The following is an 18,752-nucleotide window of genomic DNA, read 5'->3' on the forward strand; positions in this document are numbered from 1 at the left end:
GTAATTTTATTTAACTGGAAGAAACAGTCAAATACCATTAGCATCTGCATTAGTCCCATTTCTATTGTTATAAACAAAATACATGAGGCTCAAAGTTTTATAAAGAAAATGAATTTATTTAATTCATGATTTTGGAGGCTGAAAGTCCAAAACAGGGTATCCCCATCTGCTTAGCCTCTGCTGAGGATCCCTTGGCTAGGGCACAACATGGTAAAGAATTAGAAGGGGAACCAGCCTTGTGCACAGGGGCAATATGCTTGGAGTGACCTCACTTTATAAAAGCCCACTCTTGGAAAGACTGACTCACTCCATAAGATTAATCCCTTCCAAAGGCTGAATCCCCAGTGATCTAACCACCTCTTCAGGGACTTAAAAAACATCATCATTCAAGAGATAGTGTCAATATACTATATTAATACCAGCAGGCTAATAGGGTGGTTTCTATTTCCTTCTTTTTGGATTCTAACAATGTTGGGAAAACATATGCACACTAAAGTGTAGAAATGTATTCTCTAAAAATAGAAGTTCCCTTATTAATTGAGTTTCAATTGAGTTAAGAGATTCACTTCAGAGTGAGGAAAAACTTGCTACCCCTGGTACTATTAAAAAGAAAGTCTTATAGTCAGTGAATTCTTCAAATTTTGAAAGTAACTTGTATCATTTTGAATTTGCTGCTTCTTCCCAGGTATCCAGGTCGCCAGAAAAGAGCTGTAGTGAAATTAAAAGCATTTGATCTCTTCTTCCTTGCAAGATATCAGCACAAGCATCCATATGTGTTGCTGTTTTGCCCATGGTCTAGAAATTAATGATGCAGCAGTTATTGACTCAGTAGCAAATGCTTTATTCTGGTTCCCACTATGGATCATGTAATTATGATATTTTGACACTCAACAGAATTATTTCCACCAGGAGACATAGTAATGTTTCCACTGCATTGGAAAATGAGAATGTGATCAGATAAATATATAGAAAAGGATGTTTTGGTGTGGGAAAAAGGCATTAACCCATACTAACTGGGAAAATAGGATTGCTGCTGTATAATTGGGACAGAGAGATATACAGATAGACTTTGGATATTACTCAAAGTTTTATTACTCTTCTTTCAACTCTGTCAGGGGCTCAGAGCACTCACTAGGAGAACCAGACCCCTCTAAATTACTCTTCCAGAGTTAATGGGTAACATGAATATTGTAGTATTTGAATATAAATCTCCACAAAAGGAAACTTTGATTTTTGTTATGTAGATTTTTTGTAATCAGATGCATTATTATAATAAACACACAAAAAAAATAGAATTTGGTTATGTTAACATTAAAAAATTGCAGTAGTCACATCCAGTCATTCATAAAAATAGGATTAATTAGTTCTAGAAGCCAAATTATTATATAGGAAAGCTGCATCCCAAATTCTATCATAATGGGATTTGGAGGATCCAGCCTGAGGTTCTCCCATAGTTTAATTAAAGTGATTAATCAGAATATCTCTATTTTCCATTGAAGATTAAATATTTATTGGAGCTAGGAAAGAGGAAATGTTAATATGATGTAAGGAAAGCCCACATATTTCAGAAAAGGGTATTTGTAGAATCAAAAGACTATGTAACATATATCTCCTGTTTTCCTTGGGACTGGGCTCACAGAATAGTGGGAGGACACTGGGCAAATTGAGGGCAGCACAAATAATACAACTCACTGTGTTCCAATTCTTAAAAGCATGCTTAGATCCAACAACAGAAATAACACAATGTAATCAGGTTCAGTGAGTCAGGCACTGGAGTTTAGCTTTCCTGGGTGGGTTCAGTGCCCTGTGAGTCAGGGAGCTGCCTTAAGAGCCACTGAGCCAATGGCTGGGTCTGTTAAAGCAATGTGAGGGGCTTCCCTAGCAGATGCTGGAGTTAGGCTGCCATAGAATAGAAGACACACAGTCCCCTTGTCTTCACCAGCAGGAGTTGAGATGAGATCCATTTACGAAGCCCACATGGAAAGACTAGTAATGGACCAAGAGAAACATAATCATTAGATAGCAACATCAATACCAGAAACAGCCAGAAAGACAAAAGTTCATCCAGGAGATGCAGGGAAACCAGCCTGTGCATTCCACACAAGCCTGAGGCCAGTTGGATGCATGTGGTTTCTTCAATCTCATATACCTTCACATAAGGAGAAAAGCATCAGAAGAAGATGGAAATGAGGGACCAAGCAAATATTTTTATACAAATGAAAGACAAAACATAGTCTTAAAATAGTCCCATAGACCTAATTGAATAGCAGTGGCAACCTCTTGAACCCCTTTAATTTTTTAAAAAATTCATTCCTCTGGAATATATGATTCTCTTAAAAAATGTTCCTTTTTTATTGATTGTTCAAAAACATTACAAAGCTCTTGACATATCATATTTCATACATTAGATTCAAGTTGGTTATGAACTCCCAATTTTACCCCAAATACAGATTGCAGAATCACATCGGTTACACATCCACATTTTTACATAATGCCCTATTAGTAACTGTTGTATTCTGCTAGGAGAATACAACAGTAACAAGAGCAGCATAAAAAAGCAAGGAAGAAAAGGAGTACAAACAATGAAGGACAGCCTAAATATTCAGGAGGACCTAGAGTCATCAGAAAAATGATCATATAAAGAACTCAAGGAATACCTTAGACAGATGGAATGGAACCTTAAAGAGGATACAAGACAGCAAATCCAAACAGTGAAAGAACACATAAAAAATGAATTACATAAACGGATAAAAGAAGAAGTTAAGCATCTTTATCAGGAGATAGAGATTATAAAAAAAACCAATAATTTTAGAAATGAAGGAAATGATAAACCAAATTAAAAACTCAATTGAGAGTATCACTAACAGAGTGGAGCAAGTAGAAGCCAGAACGTCAGATAATGAAGACAAAATATATCATCTTGAAAAGAGTCTAGCCAACTCAGAAAGGCTGGTTAAAAATCACGAGAAAAACATCCAAGAGATATGGGATAACATAAAAAAACCAAACTTACGAGTCATCAGGATAGAGGAAGGTACAGAGTTTCAAACCAAGGGAATGAGTAACCTGCTGAATGAAATAATTACAGAAATCTTTCCAGAAATAAAAAAGGAAACGGATATACAAATTGTAGATGCATATAGGACACTGAGCACACAAAATCACAGTAGACCAATGCCAAGACACATTGTTATGAAGATATCCAATATACAGACCAAAGAGAAAATATTAAAAGCTACAAGAGAAAGGAGGCAGATTACATTCAGGGGTAAACCAATAAGGTTAACAACGGATTTTTCATCACAGATGCTGAAAGCGAGAAGATCCTGGAACAACGTATTTCAAACACTGAAAGACAATGGATGCCAACCAAGAATTCTGTATCCAGCAAAATTAAGCTTCAGGTACGACAACGAAATAAAAATCTTTCATGATAAACAAAAGCTAAAAGAATTTGCAGCCAGAAAACCAGCATTGCAAAGCATCTTGAGCAAAACACTACACGAGGAAGAAATGAAAAACAATAACCAAAACCATCAGTGGGAAGTGCCTCTATAAAGACAGAGGGCGGGGGGAAAGCTAACCATGGAGAAACAAACTAAATTAAAAAAAAAAAAAAAAAAAGAAGATAAATAATCAAACATGGCTGGAAGTACAAACCATATATCAATAGTAACTCTAAACGTTAATGGCTTAAACTCTCCAATAAAGCGACATAGGCTGGTAACATGGATTAAAAAAACAAATCCAACAATATGCTGCCTCCAGGAGACACATCTGATTGGAAAAGACATACACAGGCTGAAGGTGAAAGGTTGGGAAAAAATATACCACGCACACGGTCCTCGTAAGCAAGCAGGGGTGGCCATCCTCATATCGAATAAAATTGACTTCAAGACTAAATTAATCAAAAGGGATAAGGAAGGACATTATATACTGTTAAAAGGAACCATTCACCAACAAGACATAACAATTATCAATATTTATGCACCAAATAATGGTGCTGCGACGTTCATAAAACAAATTCTCCTCAAGTTCAAGAATCAAATAGACCACAACACAATAATTATGGGTGACTTCAACACACCTCTCTCACAATTGGACAGATCCTCCAAACAAAAGCTGAATAAAGAAACTATAGAACTCAATATCACAATCAACAACCTAGACTTAACTGACATATATAGAATATATCAACCATCATCAAGTGGATATACTTTTTTCTCAGCAGCACATGGATCCTCCTCAAAAATAGACCATATATTATGCCATAGGGCAACCCTCAGTAAATATACAGGGGTGGAGATAATACCATGCATTTTATCTGATCATAATGGAATGAAACTGGAAATCAATGATAAAAGAAGGAAGGAAAAATCCTACATCACATGGAAAATGAACAATATGTTACTGAATGATCAATGGGTTACAGAAGACATAAAGGAGGAAATCAAAAAATTCTTAGAGATAAATGAAAATACAGACACAACATATCGGAATCTATGGGACACAATGAAAGCAGTTTTAAGAGGGAAATTCATCGCTTGGAGGTCATTCCTCAAAAAAAGGAAAAACCAACAAATAAATGAGCTCACACTTCATCTCAAAGCCCTAGAAAAGGAAGAGCAAAACAACAGCAAATGTAGCAGAAGGCAAGAAATAATTAAAATCAGAGCGGAAATCAACGAAATTGAAACAAAAGAAACTATTGAAAAAATTAACAAAACTAAAAGTTGGTTCTTTGAAAAAATAAATAAGATCGACAGACCCTTAGCCATGCTAACGAAGAGAAGAAGAGAGAGAACTCAAATCACTAACATACGGGATGAAAAAGGCAATATCACAACAGACACTACAGAAATACAGAAGACAATTAGAAATTATTTTGAAAACCTATATTCCAATAAAATAGAAGATAGTGAAGACATCGATAAATTCCTTAAGTCATATGATTTGCCCAGACTGAGTCAGGAGGATACTCACAACTTAAACAGACCAATAACAATAGATGAAATAGAAGAAGCAATCAAAAGACTTCCAACCAAGAAAAGCCCAGGACCGGATGGGTATACAGCGGAGTTTTACAAAACCTTTAAGGAAGAATTAATACCAATACTTTTCAAGTTATTTCAGGAAATAGAAAAAGAAGGAGCTCTGCCAAATTCATTCTATGAGGCCAACATCACCCTGATTCCGAAACCAGACAAAGACACCTCAAAGAAAGAAAACTACAGACCAATATCTCTGATGAACCTAGATGCAAAAATCCTCAATAAAATTCTGGCGAATCGGATACAAAGGCACATCAAAAAAATTGTGCACCATGATCAAGTAGGATTCATCCCTGGGATGCAAGGATGGTTCAATATACGGAAATCAATAAATGTTATTCACCACATCAATAGACTTAAAAATAAGAACCATATGATCATCTCAATAGACGCAGAAAAAGCATTCGACAAAGTACAGCATCCCTTTATGTTCAAAACATTAGAAAAACTAGGGATAACAGGAACTTACCTCGACATTGTAAAAGCTATCTATGCTAAGCCTCAGGCTAGCATCATTCTCAATGGAGAAAAATTGAAGGCATTCCCCCTAAAATCTGGAACAAGACAGGGATGCCCTCTATCACCACTTCTATTCAATATAGTTCTCGAAACACTGGCCAGAGCAATTAGACAGACGAAAGAAATTAAAGGCATAAAAATAGGAAAGGAAGAACTTAAATTATCACTATTTGCAGATGACATGATTCTATACCTAGAAGACCCAAAAGGGTCTACAAAAAAACTACTAGAACTAATAAATGAATTCAGCAAAGTTGCAGGATATAAAATCAACACGCATAAATCAAAGGCATTTCTGTATATCAGTGACAAAAAAATGTTCCTAATTTCACTCTAGAATATTCATTAAAAATAATTTGTGTTTATATCCATTTATTGCATCAAAAATCCTTTGAGACTTGACTTTTGGCATAGTTATATTGATATTTCTCCCTTCATGATTTTTCTGCAAATGTTTCAGTAATTCATATTTTTGCCTGGTTAAATATTTTGTTTTTAAAATTTCACTTTTTTGCATTATCTAAACCTTAAGTTTACATAAAGAATTTGATTTTTTAGTAAATGTCATATAAATATTAAATTAAGAGTTAATTATTTCATATATTAGTTATATTAAATCTAGAACTCTTAAAATGGCAAATTCATTACTTATAATTTATGAATAAAGTACAAAGTAACAATAGTGTTTTTAAATTTTGAAAGTAAATTTTAGAAAATAGCCTAAAAACAGATTTAATACCCTGAACTAATTTTTTTACAAAGCAATTATATATATATATATATTTTTGTTTTTGTTGTTGTTGTTTGTTTGTTTGTTTGTTTATTATTACCTGTACCTTGACAGGAAGCTGCAATCAAAACCACTTTTGAAGAACTCTTAAGTTCTGAACACTGAGTTCAGAACAATTTTATAGCTCCAAAATGTAAAGTTACAGGTCTAACTTAAAACTTTTCTTGAGAAAGAATATTTTCCTTTGATTGTTTGCAAGATGTGAGAAACATCCAGGTTATAGTAGCTTTTACTATTGTAAAGGAAGTACTAGCTGAACATACCTGCAAGGACCTCACACTAAAATCTATCAGCTTTTAATTACATAGACTGCTATTTCTTAAAGAGTTATAGGATAGAGAAAAAAAGATAATCGACTTTGGCATTATATGGATCTGAGTTTAAATTAGAGGTCTAATTCTGTATTTCAGGCACATGTTTTTTTCACAATTTACCATCTCTGAACCTAAGAAACAGCAACAAGTGCTGTTGGCCAGTCAGGATGGAGTGGTCATTGCCTATATATAAGCAAGCAATGCAAGTTTCAGAGTCGAAACTGGTAGCATAGGTGCTAATGGCTTGGACCAAAATTTGAATATGATAGTTGAATACATTTTATCCCTAGAAACAAGTGGTTGTAAGGAAGAGGTGGGATTAGTGGTATGTTGGTTAGTTCACCAACAGTCCTAAGGAAGAAGGAAAAATCCAGTTCTTCATACGGAAAAGCCAATTTTGTTCTAATATACAAGCTCCAAATTCTTTTATGGATTCCTTAATAAATTTTCCGCTAACTCTCTGATATTAGAGTGTTATAGAGCTAGGAAAGGACCACGTGTGTGAAACATCAAAAGATTTATCCAGAGAAATTAGATTGAATAGAAAGAGGTTTTAGGATTACGTTATCAAATTTTTTCATTTGTATTTTCTTTTAACATATGTAAAACATAAATATATGGACATTTATATAACAAATTAAGACAAAAAGAAGTCATTCCAGAAGTACACAATTCCAAGATAGAAGAAAGTACCACGTCACTGTGGAATGATTCACGTTGATTTTCAGTGGTATATAAGTTAATGGTACATTTACAATTAGTATCTCTTAGATTGGATGAAAGAGTATTTTCTTTGTAACCTTGGTCGAACCTTTTCTTCATCCTGTATAATCTTCAGCATTCTTTTCATAGTATTTATGTGAAAATTACCAACCCTGTATCTGAAAAAGAAAAAAAGAAAAGATCTGTCCTGTACTATACATTTGGGCTTTGATGTATCTTTATTGCTATCATTTTTTAAAAAGCCACATTTCCATGTTCACTTCAGATGCATATATACTAGAACTGGAACCATGTGGAGAAGTTTAGCATGTTCCCTGCATTAAAGATGACATGCAAATTTAGTAAGTGTACCATATTTTTATAGAGAAGAATGAAATGGCATTTGCTGGCAAATGGATGGGACCAGAGAACATCATGCCGAGTGAAATAAGCCATACTCAAAGTCAAGGGTAAATGCTTTCTCTCATATGTGGAAGCTACAGCAAAACAAGGGAAAAAATAGGGACGGACACCAGGAAAATAAAGAGAAATCAATGGAGTAGAGAAGGAGGATGGAGGGGCAAGGAATGGGAAAAGGGAAGAACTGTGGAATGGAGTTGACTAAATTAGGCTATGTACATATATGAATATACCACAGTGAATTCTGCTTTTACATATACCTATAAAGCAACTATTTTAAAATAATGAATAAATAGAAGAAAAAACACAGTAGAATAAAGGAAGGGGTCCAGGGGGGGTAAAAGAGGGAATACTGGAGCCTAAAATGCAGCAAATTATATTCCATGCAGGTATGATTCTGTCAAAATGAACACCACTATTAAGCCGGGTATGGTGGTACATGCCTGTAATCCCAGCAGCTGGGGAGGCTGAGTCAGGAGCATTACAAGTTCAAAGTCACCCTCAGCAACTGTGAGGCACTAAGCAGGGAGACCCTGTCGCTAAATAAAAAAACAAAATAGGCTGGAGATATGACTCAGGGATAGGGTGCCCTTGAGTTCAATCCCTAGTACCTCCCCCCAAAAAAATTAACAACACAATTGTATATAACTATAAAGCACTAAAAATAATATCTTTAGGATTTACAAAAAAGTGCCACCTTTGGACCTTAAAAAAATTACCTGATATCATAAAACAACAAAAAATATACTATTTGAGTCTTTTCATTCACACAATGATATGTATTTCATAACACACTCACACGCATGTATGCACACATGCATTGCTTAATTACTTCTGGATACTTCTCTATATTAAAAACCATGGCAGACAAACTCCAAAGTGATTCCCAAATTTCCCACCTCCTGCTATATGTGTCTCCTGTAATTCCATTCCCTGGAGAAAGGCAGGACCTGTGACCTTCTTAAAACTATTAGAACAAGGAAAACATTATGGGATGGTAATTCCAAGGTTGCACCACACAGGATCATAACATCTGTGTGGTCTGCAGGTTCTGTTGTGTCACTGCCTCACTGATTTTGATGAAAAAAAAACTGGAACGTAGAGAGTCTGATGTGATGGCCGGGACAAACTGCCGCCTGTGGCTTATGGCCACAGAGGGTCTGAGGCCTGCCATTCAATAGTTTCCAAGGACCTAAATATTTTCAACAACCATGTGAGTGTGGAAGCAGATCCTTCTCCAGTTGAGCCTCAGATTAGACCCCAGCCCTGGCCAACACTTTGTTCACACCTCTGAGAACCTGAAGCCTAGGACCCAGCTAACCTGTGCCCAGATTCTTGAGCTCACAAACTGTGATACAATATATGTTTGTTTTTTCAAGCAATTAAGTTTTTCATAACTTATTAAAGAATAATAGACATTTAATACAAAGCACTGTATTCATTGTATTAAAATAGAATTGCTATCGAGTTCATGAATTCCTCTATCCAGAAACAAGAAATTTCCACTACTAAAATAGTGCACACTGACATATCACATATATAGGGTAGATATTTAAAATTCAGTTTCCTTAAAATTCAGTTTATGTGTATCCAATAATTTAAATTTTCCAATCTCTCTTTAAATTGTAAGTATTGGTCATCCCATATGGTTGAAAACTAAGAGCACTATTAAAAATTATATATAAGTAGTCACTTCTTGATGGATAAGCTATAAATTTGCTTTCAAGGTTTTAAAAATATTAAGGTAGCATTTTTATCTGTTCTTTAAAAATCATACAATTTTTATTTAAATTGTTACTTATTTTCATGTATTTGGTAAATAATTTGATTAAAAGCTATGGTTTTTTTACAGATGAATTTCACATTTGGCTTAATCTCAAGCTTTTTTTAACCACAAATTTCACATTTGTGTGGTAATATTAGACAATCATAATTCAATGGCGAATCATAATTCTAGAAAAATGTTTCTATTATTGATGACAAATACATTATTATCACAGAACAACATCCATTAAAGGTGATAACTGGCAATATTACAACACTAAAGATGAAAATACCCTTGAATACCCAATTGAAATTTCTTCTTCAGAAATTATTAACAAAATTGAGGAAGATAACAGGTAGACAGAATTTCTAATTACATTTTCCTTCTTTGCTAGCTGATTTAGCAAACGAAAGAATAGTGAAGCATATTATGACTCAATAATGAGTAATCTATTACTGTCCTTAGTAATCTCTGGATGAGCCTTTCATTTGAAGCATGCATGAGTCCCTGGGAAATATCCTGGAGATTCTCAGAATTATTTGAAGTCTAAAAGTTAAATGGTCAAGTTCCTACTTAGTATAGATGTAAGCCAAAGTCAGTAAAATTGAGACTCATATTAATATTATATCATTTTTATTCAGTAGTTGTCAAAAAATGACATTTAAGTTCTGTCTTTATCAAGGGATTCTGAATTGTCAAATTTTATACAGTTTAAAAATCACAGGGAGTTGCAGCACAGTCTACTGTAAAGCAGTGCCTGTCACCCCTTGCCCCCAATTCTCTCATGTAAACATGAGTCTATGCTGCATTGTGCCAACTGGCAGAGAGTATGAAGGTAACCCAGGTGGCCGTTGATAGGTTTCAGGTTGGAAAAGAGATCATGTTGCCTTGGTGAGAAAGGCATGAAAGAAAATAAATACTAACAAATTTTTTATCCTAACATATTCATACCATCCTTTCATTTTCTTTTGAAAATTGTTGTTCAGAGTTTCATATATAAGAAACAAGTACATAATAGAAAAAAAATGGAAAAATAGAGAAAGGAACAAAGAAGCACAATCAGCACATAATGTATTTTCCAATCCTTTTTTTATATGCTTACTACTCTTGTTAAAGATAGAAGGGTGAATTTTATATATTCTTTTCCACATAATCATTACATCAAAGAACTTTTCATGTTGCCATCTTCATAACCATTAATTTAATAATGCAAAACAACTCATCAAAATCATATCCCACAATTGATTTACATTTGTCTGTCTTTTTAACTTGCAAGTGGCATTATGATAATATTTATACAAGATTTCGATGATTTTAGTTGAAAATAAACTTGCACTGCATGATAAATAAAAATACCAGACTATAATTTTATTTGACTCTAATGAGATTCTTACTAAGATTGAGTTTGCCCCTTGTGTGTAGGAAAGGACAGTAGCTTTTTTTTTTTAAGAGAGAGACAGAGAGAAGAGAGAGAATATTTTAATATTTATTTTTCAGTTTTCAATGGACACAACATCTTTATTTTATTTTTATGTGGTGCTGAGGATCAAACCCAGCGCCCCACACATGCCAGGTGAGTGCGTTACCACTTGAGCCACATCCCCAGCCCACAGTAGCTTCTTTATTATTACCCAACTGTGAAGATTCCTTAGTTTCAGTTTTTACCAATTAAATGGACACATTTTCACTTCAAACAGTTTTTTTTTTTGTAATTAAGTAGTTAACTTATGTGCAGAACCCAATACCTAGAAGCTCATTCATCTCCTTAGTTTTCTTTTCTCTTCTCCCTTAGAATTTCTTCTTTCTGGGAATTGACTAATGACAAGGAATTGTTTTACATTTTTATTTTTGTGAAGTTTTAACATATAAAAATTATAGTCATTATATGACATAATTGTGGCAATTACCTTTTAGAATTAAACTTTTATGTGTCTAAATGCAAACTGTTTAAAACATGTTTGATTTTTTATAAATTTAAATGGTAGAAAATATTCCTTAAAATTTTTGAAGTTAATTTTCTTTAATTTTCTTACTATTTTTCCAAAGATTTTTTAACATATAAAAAATAAAATTTAAATACCTTTATAATTATAAGGTGAGATTTCAAATTGCTCTAAATATTTTTTTCTTGTTTCTTGTTTTATTATTTTCAAGTGTGCCAAGCAAGAATCCCAATGAATTTAATTAGGGTTCTCTTCATTGAGTTATGATTCTTTCTTTTGAATGTTTCAGGGGCTTTTATTCATCCAAATCTTTTATTTGCATCAGAAGCAACTTCCTTTATCATAGCCTTGCCAAAAGCCTGGTCTTACCTCACCAAACTGAGAAGAACTTCAGTGGTTTCTGTTACAGGTTTTATTTGCTATTGATCATCTTAAATATATTAGGCTATATGTAAAGCCAGATATATTCATTAAGATTTACCTAAACTCATAATAAGGATGGCTTAGTTGTCACTTAGGAATTTTATGTGATTAGGAAGTCTTTCTCAGTGATTGTGGTGACAGTTTTCACACTACCAAACCTAAGGCTGGGTCAAGGTGATCTCATGTAACAATGAACTAACATTTACTGAGAATTTATTATGGGGAGACCAAGTATTAGTCTAGTGCTTCACGTGTATTTTTTTCCCACAAAACTGTCTTTAAATTACCCCTTGCTATGGTTTATTGTATCTTCTAAGTTGTGTGTTGGAAACTTAATCCCCAATACAAGCAAGAGTTTTGGAAAGTGTGACCTTCAGGAGGTGATGAGTTCACGAGGGCAGAGGCATTACTGCTAGAGTGGCATCATGATCATGACAGCCAAGCCCTTGTATACTCTCACCCATTTGATGACCTATAATTATACTCAAAAAAGCCAAAGGACACCCTGGACAAAGAGCTACAGATCATCAGGAGAGGGATATCTCAAAAGATAGATAATCCAAATAAAAGGAAATTATGAAAAGGAATCAAATAGAAATTTGAAAATGAAAAATTCAGTCAAAAAATGTGTCATTAAGTGATTTCATTACTGGACAAAAATCATAGAAGGTACTTAAACAAATCAAGATCGCTTCGATGTCACTCAGTGACATAATCTCAGGGGCCCACCATTATATATGTCATTCTTCATTGTCCAAGACCTCATTATGTAGTACATGACTGCAAAATAATTTAAATGTCCTATGAGAACACTCATGCACAGACGGCCAGAGTCATACAATTGGTGGTAAGATATAAAGTCAAAATTTGGATGAACAGAGTCTGTGGTGTACGATTCCATCAACCTGACTCTACATAAGAGCCCACTGGTTGCTTTTCAGCTTACCTCTGCTCCTTTCCTCTGAAACCTTAATACCAGCTAGAAATTTCCATTGTCAAAGATCTTCCTGGCAGAGCCATGATTATGCAGAGGACACATAATGAATTGTGCTAAGAAAAAATTACAATGGTTAATAAGATTCGGGGGAATGTTTAGGCAGTCTGCAAATAATATAAAAATGAAAGTCAATATAAGAAAGAGATACCATTTTGCATAAAATATCATGAAATTTTAGAAGGGTTTACAACTCAATACTGGCAGAAAACAGGGCTAAAAATCACTCTGACATCATTTTGGGGAATTTAAGAATATTCTGCAGAGCCATTAGACAGTGTGCACCCTACCAATTAAAAACTCAGATTCATCAGCTTAAACATGCTCCAGTTCAACATATCTATCATCAAGAAAGTCAGAAATATGAACAAAGATATGTCTACAAAGCTTTATAAATTTTACTACCTTCAATCGTGGGAATGAATAGCCAAATGCTTTTAATGCAAACTTAAGTGAAAACATAAAGACATTAACTTTTTTATATTGCAAATTTTAAAATACTATAAGTATATAAATGTTACTGAAAAAAGCAAGTATTAATAGAAAAAATAACTCAGGGTGGTCACATTGCTACTATTCTTCTTTTCTTTTTTATGCTTATATGTATTTTAGATTTTTCCACAATAAACCTTAGTAATTTCATACTTTGTGAAGTCAGATTTTTAAAAGACAGCAAAACACACTCCAGTGTTATCTTAATTGGAGGTGAAAATGTGAGCTTAGAAATGTTAATATTATTGGTCATATTTCTTTCCCAACTATGTCTTCAGTAAGTATGTATTGTTTATAATCAGAATAAACTCACAGAGCATTATCTAAATAATGACAAAACCTTGCCAAAATGCCTTTGAAAAATACGTGTAATGTGCATGAGAAATTAACTCGTGTTTAATACTAAAATCCCACACTGATTGATCCAGATCTCTAAGTATAAGGGCTTGTTTTGTCCATTCTATCTACCACTGAGTTTTCAATACTGTCATTTCCATAGAAGCTTTTCAAAATTTCTTGTTAAATTTTGAAATTCCACACGCTCAACTTATGCCGACAGAATGTACAGTTTTCATGGTCGTGCAATAGAGCTTCATCACCTTCAGTACAGTGTAAACTTAAAATAAAATGAGAGCTTTACTTTAACTTCACATTCATAATCTTCATTACTTTAACTTTCTAGTAAATACTCTTGGGAAAACTACTTAGCATTATGTGTTTCTTTTTTGCCTCATATTCTCAAAATGAGGACAGTAGTTTCTAGTTTTGAGTGATGGTTATTACTGTAATTAGATAAATGTCAATGCAAGTGATCTATAGTTCACCTGAATATATGATAATTCAAACTAAGTTCAATGATACTGTAAACTTTCATAAACTATTGATATTTTTTTCTTTTTGTGATGTCTATTTTAAATTTTAAAGGAATAATCTTGTTTCATTCACAATTTTATCTTGAGAAATTTAATATTTCCTCATTGCCTTTTTAGCAGATTATTTTGGTGACTCATGCATAGAGAAATTATCCAAAAAAATTATACATTTTCCATTTACTTATATTCTTCTTGGCAGAAACTGCTAACAAGATTGTAAAATGCAATAGATTTTTAATATCTAAACATGCTAAAATGTTGCAATTAGGGTTTTTCAGAACATGTAGTTTCCTTAGTGAAACAGAATTTTAAGTAGTATGCCATCTGTTCTTTCATATTTCTAATTATAGCATTGAATATAAATTTTAATAGGGATCTCAACTTGAATCGCTATCATGAGAAATAAAGAGGTACTGGTTACTGTATCTGTAATCATAACAACTCTAATAATAATGAGGAATGTTCTATGAAACACTGATATATATACAGAAATTGTGATTTCTTGCAATGAATTGATCAATTCTTTAAAAGGCTGACAAAACTTAATTTCAAAGACTTCATATGGAAAATGCTTTTAATTATAATTATAAATAGTGTGTATAGATATACAAAAATGGAACACCATATAAGTGCAGTATTAACCATCCTTAGATTATACATACTTGTTAATATTCAAAATTAATTATAATAATGAACATACTAATCACTTCTTGACAGTCAATTAGGAGATAAATTTGAGAAAGAAGAGAGTTGAGAAAATCATTCTGTGCTGTATTAAATGTTTTACTAAAAATGGCATTTGAAATAACTGCTATTTGACAAAGAAACAAATGGTACTCCACTGAAACACATAATGACGTCTAAAATGCATCCTAAACAATAGGGGAAAAAAAACTCTGTCAAGGAAATTAGCTATCAATTTAGAATAGCATAAAATGAAATTTTCACCTTATAACCTACATTAATTATTTTTATTAGCAATGTAAATATTAATAATATTTTTCCTTTTTATGAAAAATTATAATCATTGTCCACAGTAAAAACAAAGAAAGTTACTTGCAAAGGTTTATTAAATAAGTTACTCCAAATCACAGAAATAGAATAAATAAGGCTAGAGTTAAATCAATATCTAAATTCATATACAAATATATCGATGTTAACTTATATGCAAGAATGTTTAAACAAATAAATTACTACTAAGTAAAAATATTCCTAGATTAAGTTACACAAGAATTTTAAAAATTTTAGTGAAAAATTTTCATAAATAAAATCAACCACTTCTAATAGTATGGCAAACAAACTATGATAGAAAGTTCTGTTTTTACCATAAATTATTTTAAGTACATTGAAGCTCATAAAGCTTTGCTTTAAAAACAAATTTTACAAAAAGAAGAAATAACAACAAAAGCAAAAGACTAATGTGTAGGAATAGATGGCTCTGTTTTCAGAATTAAAAAAAAATACACATTTCTCCAGGGGAAAAAAAATCACAATTGAAATATTTTAGAACTTTATTTCATCTTTCAAGCTTAAGAAAAAATGGAGGCAATGTGAAAAAAAATACCAATACTTTGAAAATAAAGTTTCAATGAACATAAACATAAAAGGAATAATTTAAAAAATTCAAGAACATCAAATATAGGAATTATTATATATAAAAACAAAAACAAATTGATAAAATGTTTAGGAAAAAGTATCAAAAATATTAACAAAGGAAAAAATACTATAAAACAAGAATTTTGGAGAGAAAATTTTCTAGAAATTTTAGAATTAAAAACTAATATCATTGAAATGAAACTTAAATGCAGTTAATACCAAATTAGATATGATAAAAAAAAAAACTAGTGAAATGAAACAGGGTAAATGGGGTAAACTACCAGAAGATATATCAATGCAAAATATATGTACACTCAATGGAGGAGTTTAAAATATATAAAGCAAGTACTGGCAAGATTAAAAAGACAAGTAGCTTCAAAAATATACTGAGAGATTTTAACAACTTTTAGAAGTACAGACAAAAGATAATTAGTACTGTTACAGATGTTTTGACCACAAATTTGATTCCATATATATAGAATTACCAACACAGAACATTTCAGAATATACATTATTCTTAAGCTTACATGAAACCTTTCCCCAAATTAATCATAGTCTGAGTCATAAAGCAAGTCTCAACAAATCTAAACAGGTTGAATTAATACAGAGTCATTTTTATAATGATGATGGAAGTAAGTTGTGAATTACTAACAAAAAGATACCCTAGTATACCTGCAAGTGTTTAGAAATTAAGTTATGTATTTCTAAATAATCCAGGAGTTGAGAAAAAACACAAAGAAAAATACTTGAAAATTATATATCAACAAAGAATTTAGAAGAATATAGGAAGTTCTTCAAATTAATAAATTTTAACCACTCAAAAGAAAAATTGGGCAAGCTAAGGCATTTTCACAGAAGAGAAACAGAAATGATCAATAAGCTTATGTATATAAAACATCATGAATTCAGAGCAATGCAAGTTAAAACCAAAGTGAGATATAATTTTATGCTGAACAGAACAGTAAAAACATAAAAAAGTTGGGCAGTACCAAATATTGGTAAGAATGGGAAGTACAACAGAAATTCAAATACACAGTTCATGGTCATGTAAATCTACATAGCAATTATTGTTTATAGTTGGGTAGATATGTATAGTTCACTTAGCTAAACTAAAACCATGTTTCCTAGCATTGCCTTCCCACATTGCTCTGAATTAATTTAAGACATTAAAGATTATTTTTGTACAAGAATTAGTTAGGTAGATGTGGGAGAACAACTCTGTTCATACATTTCAAAGATCAGTTCAACATAGCAGGCACTCATTCAGTTTACCATGTTGTCACTTACCATTGACCCACCAGGACTGTGAGGGCGTTAGACTCAGTTCCTATGGCTTCTGTGGCTCCCTGTGGCTCTCAATGATCTCATTTGGCAGGTAGTTCTTTTGCTCTGTGATGAAGGACAACATATTTCTCTATATGATGCCCTCATTATCAAATCTGAAGTCTCAGAGGCAGAGAAAGAAAAAAATGAAGATTTCAGTTTGTTCTCATGCTTGTCCTTTCTCTGCCTTCCTAACAATTATCTTCCCTTTCTGATAGTCTGCTCTGTCAACTCTAGACTCTACCACCAAACACCAAACAGATTTATATAGCCTAAAACCAACTCCCACCGATGTATAATGCCAAATTCTCACAATAAATTCATCATTATATTTATCAGTAGGATGCTGATTCTTTGACATAACCTAGAGTATTTCCACTGATTATGAGATGGAGATATTAACACATTTTGTGGCAACTAATGGCTTATAGTTTCATTAACAATAAAACAATACCCAATTAGCTTTCATTATGTTTACTGAAGGACAAGACAATACTGAAAAATCACCTTCATTGACAGAAAGAACATTCTTAATAATACTAGTTTCTTCCTCCCCGAAAAGTAGATGTCACCAATAAGAGTGATGTATCCAGGGATCCAGAAACAGGTATTCACCTGCCAACCATCCAACATTTGTACAGAAACCAAAGGATTGCTCTAAAAATTGGATACTAGGAAGAAATCAAAGCCAAGCAGAGAATCCAATACCCACACAAAGGCAATCTAAAGGAGTCAAAAGAGAACACAGCTGAGATAAACTTTAAATAAGAGAAACAAGGAAAGAAAAAGTGGGTGTAATTTTGAAAGTAAGAGGGACAGTCTATGGAATATTCTGAGATAAAGAAACCATCAATAATTGTAATTTTTCTAATAGCTCCTATTGAGGCAGTAAAGCAAGTCACAACTATGAATTTTCTGTTATGTTTACATCTTTTATAAAGCACCTCTATTATTTTTGATATTTTTATTAGTGCATTATAGCTATACATAATAGTGAGGCTCATTTTGACATAATCACACATGCATGCAATATAATTTGTTCCATTTCAGTCCCCAGTACCTCCTGCATCCTCAAGTCCCATTCCCCCTCCCCTACTCCATTGGCCTCCCCACCTCTGTCTATTTATTGCTTTTATAAATTGGTACTTTACAAAGTACCAATTGCTTTTATAAAATGGAATTTACATTCACACAGGCACTGAACAGAATTTGGCTAAACTTGTTCCACTGTTCCTCCCCTTCAACAACCCTTCTCCATTCCCCTGATCTCTCTTTCATTTTCGTGGTGTCCCTCTGTCCCATTTTTTCCCTTATTTTGCTCTAGCTTCCACATATGGAAGAAAATATTTGACCCTTGACTTTCTGATTCTGACTTATTTCACTTAGCATGATATTCACCAGTTCCATCCATTTACTGGCAAAATCCATAATTTTATTTTTTCTCTATAGCTGAATAAAACTCCATTGTGTATATATACCATATTTCCTTTATCCATTCATCTGTTGATAGACCCTCTGGCTATTGTGAATTGCTCTGCTATTGTGAAT

General features: G+C 32.9%; 1 long non-coding RNA gene and 1 other non-coding gene across 2 annotated transcripts; one reads left to right on the plus strand and one right to left on the minus strand.

Moving 5' to 3' along the window:
- Positions 1-633: 633 nt before the first annotated feature.
- LOC125612856 lies at positions 634-17,481 on the minus strand. Its single transcript, XR_007343330.1, has 3 exons — positions 17,169-17,481; positions 7,475-7,555; positions 634-2,149 (listed from the first exon to the last, which is right to left on the minus strand). It is a non-coding gene; the product is annotated as an uncharacterized LOC125612856 (long non-coding RNA).
- On the plus strand, positions 7,652-7,757 carry LOC125612901. Its single transcript, XR_007343388.1, has one exon. It is a non-coding gene; the product is annotated as a U6 spliceosomal RNA (small nuclear RNA).
- Positions 17,482-18,752: the final 1,271 nt, after the last annotated feature.

This window comes from Marmota marmota, unplaced genomic scaffold (genome assembly GCF_001458135.2).
Source record: "Marmota marmota marmota unplaced genomic scaffold, marMar, whole genome shotgun sequence".
Lineage (NCBI taxonomy): Eukaryota > Metazoa > Chordata > Mammalia > Rodentia > Sciuridae > Marmota > Marmota marmota.